Below are 8,157 nucleotides of genomic sequence, written 5' to 3' on the forward strand. Positions count from 1 at the left end.
TTTTAATTTGGATGAGACTTTTATGTGCTGTCATTTAGACATAATTTAAATTATGTTTCTTGTTTCGAAAAATTTGGTTATTCTTGTTCATTTAGAAATGAGAAATTCAGTCTTTTATGAATTTAAATGTTGTCGGTACTGGCTCTTTGATTGGTAATTTTTATTTGTTGGACTTGGATGCCTCTCACTTAAGGACGAACGAAACCTTGCTTGTAAATAGTTGTGGTACAAAGAGGAGATTAATCAATGAGAATTACTTTGTATTATGGCACAAGCGGTAGGGACATCTCGAAAGTGAGAATTGAAAGGCTTGTGTCAACTAGAATTCTTGAACCTCTCGATTTTCAGATTTTAAAATTTGTGTTGGATGTATGAAAGGCAAGCAAGCAAATATAAGGAAAATAGGTGCCAATAGGAGTTCAGGTGTCTTACAGGTGATACATACTGACATTTGTATTCCATTCCCTACGACATATTGGAATGGTCAATAGTATTTTATCACTTTTATAAATGATTATTCCCATTATGGGTATCTATATTTGATAAATGAAAAATCACAAGCACTAGGCATTTTTAAGGCTTATAAAGTTAAAGTTGAACATTAGCTTGATAAGAAAATTAAGGCAGTTAGATCTGACCGTGGTGGTAAATACTATTGTAGATATGATGGATTAGGTGAACAACATCCAAGGCCTTTTGTGAGGTACTTAGAAGAATGTGATATCGTTCCTTAATACAACATGCTAGGGACTCCACATCAAAATGGTGTAGCTGAGAGACAAAATCGAACCCTAAAGGACATGGTTAGAAGTATGATAACCCATTTTTGTTTACCATAGTCACTATGGGGAGAGGCCAAAAAGACCGCAGTTTACAGTCTCAATTGAGTACCTAGTAAAGCAATAGGTAAAACCCTATATGAGTTATGGACTAGAAAAAGTATTAGGCTGTTACATGTTTGGAGTTGTCCAGTTGAGGCTAGGCCCTGTAAGCCTAATGAAAGAAAACTGGACTCAAGAATAGTTAGCTGCTACTTTATTGGATATTCTGATACATAGAGTGGTTTCAAGTTTTATTTCCCTTCAGGTAATACCATTATTGAGACAGGTAATGCCAAATTCATTGAGGATATTCATAATAATGGGAGTACACAACCCAGAGATATTGTATTTGAAGAGAAACAAATTGAAATACCTCTGACAAATATTAAGGGTCGTGTGTGGTGAGATGGTCACACTTGTCATAGTACAGGATGCGGATGCCGCTCATCAAACCATTTCTAAGTTGGCTCTTACTAATATGGAAGAACTTGATTTGCCTCACCAGGAAGTGCCGTTAAGGAGATCAAATAGGGAGATGAGATCAACAATTCCAGATGATGACATTGTTTATCTCCTAGAGCATGAGTTTCATAGAGGGTTGGAAGTTGATCCAATCCCTTCAATGAAGCCAAACAAAGTGCTAACTAAAAGTGGACTAGTGCAATGATAGATGAGTTAAAGTTTGTGAAGGAAAATGACATTTGGGACCTCGTTGAATTGTCTAGCTGTATTAAACCTATCGCTTGTAAATGAGTTTTCAAAACCAAGAAAGACTCTGAAGTAAATGTCGAGAGGTATAAAGCATATCTGGTTGTAAGAGGCTCTACTAAGAAGGAAGGCATTAACTATAAAGAGACTTTCTCTCCAGTTTCATCGGAAGGCTCTTTTAGGATCCTTATGGCACTTGTAGCTCATTATGGTTTAGAGTTTCATCAGATGGATCTAAAGATTGCTTTTTCTCAATGGTGACATCGAGAAAACAATATATATGATGTAACCAAAGAGCTTTGAGATTGGTGAATCGAGCCATTTGGTTTGCGAATTAAAGAAATCCATCTATGGTTTAAAACAAACATCTTGCCAATGGTATCGAAAGTTTGATCGAGTAATTTTCTCTTTTGGTTTTAAGAAAAATGATGTGAATTAATGTATTTATCATAAGATCGTTGAGAGAAAATTTATATTTTTGGTGCTATATGTCGATGACACTCTACTGGCAATTAGTGACATAGGCCTGTTACATGAAACCAAGAAGTTTCTTTTGAAACACTTTGAAATAAAAGATCGTGCTGAGACATCTTTTGTGATAGGCCTAAAGATTCATCGTGATAGATCACATGGTACCGTTGGCTTATCACAAAGGGCATACGTTGAGAAAATACTAGTAGGTTTGACATGCAAAATTGTGCATTTGGGAATGCGTCCATTGCAAAAGGTGACAGATTACATTTGCTCCATTTCCCAAAGAACAATATTGAAAACAAACAAATGGAGGGTATCCCTTTATGCATCACTTGTAGGGAGCCTCATGTATGCTTAGGTTTGCACACGCCAAATATTGTGTATGCATTTGGAATGCCTGGCAGATATTTGAATAATCCAGGCATGGATCACTGGAAAGCTAGTAAAAGGGTAATGCGGTACTTGCAAAAAATAAAAGACTATATGCTCACGTATTGGAGGCCAGAACATCTAGAGATTATTGGGTTCTCGAACTCCAATTTTGCTGGTTGCCTCGATAGTAGGAGATCCACTTTAGGTTATGTTTTCATGTTGTCTAGAGGAGTTGTATCATGTAAAAACGTCAAACAGATGCTTACAACTTCTTCTACCATGGAAGTAGAGTTTATTGCTTGCTATGAGACATCCAATCAAGCAATATGGTTGTGAAATTTTATCATTGATCTTCAAGTCATGGATATTATTGAGAATCCACTAAAGGTTTATTGTGATAATAAGGTCACTAAGTTAAATTATAGGAATGATAAATGTTCATCAAAGTCTAAACAAATTGACATAAAGTTTCTTGTCATGAAAGAAAGAGTTCAAAATCATCATGTGTCAATTGAATACATTAGTACAAATCTCATGATTGCGGATCCGCTCATTAAGGGCTTAACACCTCAAGTGTTTAAGGAGCATGGAACTTGTATGTGAGTGGTTAGTCCTAGTGATATATTTAGTTAGTGGGAATTTGTGATCTATTACGTACGTCACTTATTTGACACTTGCTACGATCGTCTTTTGGTTTATTGATGATTCTAAGGCTGTATTTCTTTCAAATTGTGGTAATACATAAGATTTGAAAGAATGATGTAGAGACTAGTTGGAAATATACATGATAAATGTAATGGAATGTACTAGATTGATGGATGTAGAATGAGTAATGAAATGGTGATAACTGTATTTCCTCTATGAAACAGAGAACTATGCTTTCTTCAAGGGAAAGCACCTCCACAAGATAATAACAAAATAATAGTCCAGATACCCTAGGCTTGAACACTGTGCCTGCTAATATACTAGAAAGCATTGAATTACTAATAAGTCCTCACTCTAATATGGACTCAAGGCCTTTACAATACTGAATGTAACTAAACAAGTAACTAACATAGTTGGGCCCTCATGCCTAGCCCAAGATCCACGACGTCTCCAATGCCCATCCTGCCTCTTTATTTCTTTTGCAGTCCATTATGAAGCCCATGGCCCCAGCCCACGACACCATAACTTAACCCTAACTCATCTTCACGATAGCATCTTCATGACAGAAGTAGTTCAGTTCTTGGATCTCTTTCTCGATGCCGCCGTATCACAACTCTCTCCCCCTTCAGAAAACCTTGCCACAAGGTGGGGAAAATCTTCACAAAGATGGTGGTGCAGCTCCCACAAAGCCTCCCTTGCCTTTTTTCCTTGCCAGTGGATCAACATCTCCACTAAAGGTCGGTTCTTGACTTTCTTCAATCTTCTCTGTAATACTTCCTTTGGTTTCGCTTTGATAACCCTTTTACTGTCTATCGGAGGGAGTGTTGTTAGTGGTAACACTCCTTGGCTGAGCTTAGGCTTGAGGTGGGAAACATGAAATACATTGTGAATCTGAGCCGCACCTAGAAGCTTCAAACGATAGGCTACCTCCCAGATCTTTTGTTCCACTTGGTACAGCTCGTAGTAATGAGGTGAAAGTTTAAGACTTTGGCGCTAACTGATTGAAGACTATTGATAGGGTTGCAATTTGAGGAAAACCCAATCTCCGATCTGGTAACTTTGTTCTTTCCTCTTGCTATTTGCATACTTCCGCATTCTTTCTTGGGCCTTAACAATGTTTTGTTTCAATAGGTGCCACAGTTGTTCACGGGTTCTCAAGGTAACTTTGACTTCTTCCAACCTTGCTGTGCCTGAGATATAATTGCTTAGTTTAGGGGGGTGTACCTGTATAATGCCTCAAATAGGGTTTTCTTTATGGATGCATGCATACTAGAATTATAACACCACTCTGCCAATTCAATCCATTGAACCCAATCATTTGGTCTGTCCCCCACATAACTCCTTAGGTAGTTTTCTACCCATTTATTGACTACTTCTATTTGACCATCCGTTTGTGAGTGGTAAGCAGTGCTGAAGGCTAGTTGAACCCCCTGTAAGGAGAATAACTCCTTCCAAAACCGACTTGTGAAAGTGGGGTCCTTGTCCAAAACTATTGAGTGTGGCATTCCATGAAGCTTAAACACATGCTTCGTGAAAAGTTGGGCCACCATCTTAGCCGTGTAGGGGTGAGAAATAGGAACAAAATGACCATATTTCATAAATCTGTCCAGCACCGCCCAAAGGGCATTAAATCTTCCAGAGTTGGGCAACCCTTCAACAAAATCCATCGTTATATCTGTCCACGGTTTAGAGGGAATGGGTAAGGGTTGTAAAAGCCCACTGGGGAGGGAGTTGTCTACCTTCACCACTTGGCATATATCACACTCCGGTAGAAATGCCTTCACATTAGCTTTTTGGCCCGGCCAATAGAAATCCCTCCTAAGTCTACGTAGGGTTTTGTCAAAACCCCTATGCCCACCCATAAGACTGCTGTGAATTAACTCCAATATCTTTTGAATTAGGCCCTGATTGGCTGGAATATACATTCTGTTTTTGTATAAAAGCAATCCATTCTTCACTGTATAGGGGCTGCTGAAGTCGCCAGCTTGGTGTTTCTTCCATAACTCATGTACAATAGGGTCCCTAGCATACAAAGTTTTAATTTCGTCAACCCAGTCCCAACTAGGTAGAGATATCACAGATAATGTTGTTGTAATCTCCTCCCTCTGCCTAGACAAGGCATCTTGTAACGCCCCGGTCCCGCAAAGGTCGAAGAGTTACTCCCTGTAACTTAAAACTCACAATTCCTCAATACATTTACAGACTCAAAAAATATAAAGTCATTAGAACACTACAAAAATCTCTTAATAAAATCTGCCGATTCTCAGAAATCTTCTATGAGTAATCCATTATGCTTAAATAATCATCTCGCCGATGCTCCATAATCCTAATCCTTAGCTGAACTATTCAAAATCATCTGAAAAATATATAGAGATAAGGGATGAGTTATCAACAACTCAGTAAGCAGAGGACATATACTAGTGTGTAAACATGAACATTTTCACAGAGTTCAGAATGCAGAAACAAAACATTTCAGTATCAATATGCAAATCTCAAAAATACATATTATCAGAAAATCAGAGCGACTTTTCAAACATTTTATAATCAGAAACCAACTTTTCATATTCAAAGACTCCTTTGGCACAACATGATTGAACATCTTCATCTTATCATATCATATCAGAGCATTATTTCAGAACAGAGACCATGTTTAACCCCCATGGTAGGGTTGTGCATCCTGCGGAAAGCCAAGCAGAACATAAATCACCATGTTAACAAAGCGATTGCACTCAGAACAGAAAACTACTATTATATCCCGTGGCGGGCCAGAGGTCACTATTGTATCCCATGACAGGGCCAAACATCAGAGCAAAACAGAATCAGGATCACCATATCAGAATCAGAATCAGAGTTAGAACATAATCAGAAAGTCATGCCAAAGGTTCTCAGAAATCACATCATATTAGAGTACAGAACATCTTCAGAATAGAACAGAATCAGATCACAAAACATAATTTATACACAAGTTCGCTCTCTTTTTCAAAGTTCAAAAACAGAATGTCAAAAATAAGTTCATATCTACACCAGTCATAACAGAAAATACTTTCTTCTTAAACAGAATCTCATGACTAATGCAGAACAAATATCTGAGGTTGTTTTTAGATTTCTTTTCAAAACAAAACATGCACATTTTTCAAAAGGGACCTCAGTTCATTTTATTTTATGCAAAGTCTAGCATAAGAACCCCGCTTACCTGGACTTCTTAGCCCTTTCAGAATTTTCCTAAAAAATGTCGAACAATTAATAATCGTCACCTATAAAATAATCAAGTAATTCTTGTAAATTTCCAATCAACCACTTATTTCGATATTTAAACCTAAAATACTAAAAGAACCTATTTTAAATCCACAAAACTTAAAATTCTCATAATTCCTAAAATATCATCATTTCTAAAACCATCAATATCCACTGAATTCCTGTCACTATTATACTCAAGTCATTTCTAAATTGCATAATAATATTATACTAAATACAACTATGCCACAAAAATACATCTCTAGTTTAAAAAATTCTCTTAACATAATTATAACAAAACTGATTAAAAGTTAAGAAGTAAAAAAAAAAAATTCATTTAATAAAAATAAACTAATTAGTTTCTCTTTAAAGATCTCTAAATAAAATTTTGCACTTACTATGTACTTCTTAAAATTTATATATTATCACTAATAATACCTCAAATCTTTCTCCATTTCCTTTATAAAATCTTGTATTTTAAAACAAACCTACTAATATATATAAACCAAAACATGATAAACCTAAAATCAGTCTGATATAAGGGTATTATAGGGATTAAACAAAACACAAAAGGACCCTTTCGGAAATGACAGGTTCATATATCACAGATTAAATTCGTATAGAGCCATACTCACCGAGCGATGGAGGGCACGAAGGCGGCGAGCTGGGCAGTTGCTTACGGTGGTGGGGGCGGCGGCAGCACACTGGTTAGAGAGAGAGACCAGCTAATGAGAGAGAGAGAGATGAACCTTACGTAGAAAAGAGAGAGAGACGGAGAGAGAGCTCGGCACGAGAGAGAGAATGAAGCTCACCATGAGCCTGAGGTGGTGCGTGGTAGGCCAAAAGGGCTAGGCGGAGGTTGACAGTGGTGAGCTCGATGGCTGGGCAGTGATGTTGCTTGAGGCTAAGGCAAATGGCGTGGCGGAGTTGCGGTATGTGAAATGCTTTGTTTTTAGTGGCTAAAATAGGGTAGTTTTCGGTTCAGTTTGTAGGTGGTTGTCCTAGGCAATATGGTGGTGGTACAGTGGTGTACGGCGGAAGAGATGGAGCTCTAGTGAGGGTCAAGTGGAGGTGGCGCATGGCGAGGCGATGCTGCGATCCGTGGAGGTGCAGTGCATGCACGGTTTGCGTCGGTTTTGCATGGGGTGGCGGCTTGCATTCTGGATGGTGTAGCGGCACTGCGGTTCACTGCTATTGTTGGAGGTTTCCTGGACGTGGAGGCAGTGGCTGTTCCATGGTGGTTTACATTGTGCAAGGAGGAGCCGTGGTTGCTGTTTGCGTGGGGAGGAGATTGGCATCGAACTAGGAGGGTTGGGTGGTTCTTGCGGCTGGTTGTAATGACTGTAAAAGGTAGTTTTCAATGGGTATAAGATGAAAAATGTATATTTATATGAGTGGTTTTTGTGATCAAAATAGTGAGCGGCTGCTAAAACCCTAGATGCAAAGATCACGTACGTGCATGGCACCAAACATGGAACGTCAAGTGGTTCCTGTCTTCATGGGCTTGGTTGAAAGCTCACGGGTTGGGCTGGGGACCAAAAATGGGTTGGGCTCAAAAGAAAAAATAAAATACACTCAAACAAACCAATTAAAGCCAATTAAAAACATTGCAACTCAATATTAATAAAATAAAAACAATAATTAAAGTCCAACAATAAAATTATTCATTAAGGCAAAGAGTAAATTTAAATGCAAACACTGATTAATATTAAGAAAGCACATCAAAATAAATTTCACAACTTAAGAATTATAAAATAAATCAAACGAGAAATTCGATAAATTTAAGACAGGAGAACCAATATTTAAATTAATAAAAAAAATAATAATCTTTCACAAAAAAATAAATACACTCAAATACGGGATATCACAAATCTGCTACAACATTCTCTCTTCCCTTCTTGAA

Source organism: Juglans microcarpa x Juglans regia, chromosome 2D, assembly GCF_004785595.1.
Source record: "Juglans microcarpa x Juglans regia isolate MS1-56 chromosome 2D, Jm3101_v1.0, whole genome shotgun sequence".
Classification (NCBI taxonomy): Eukaryota; Viridiplantae; Streptophyta; class Magnoliopsida; order Fagales; family Juglandaceae; genus Juglans; species Juglans microcarpa x Juglans regia.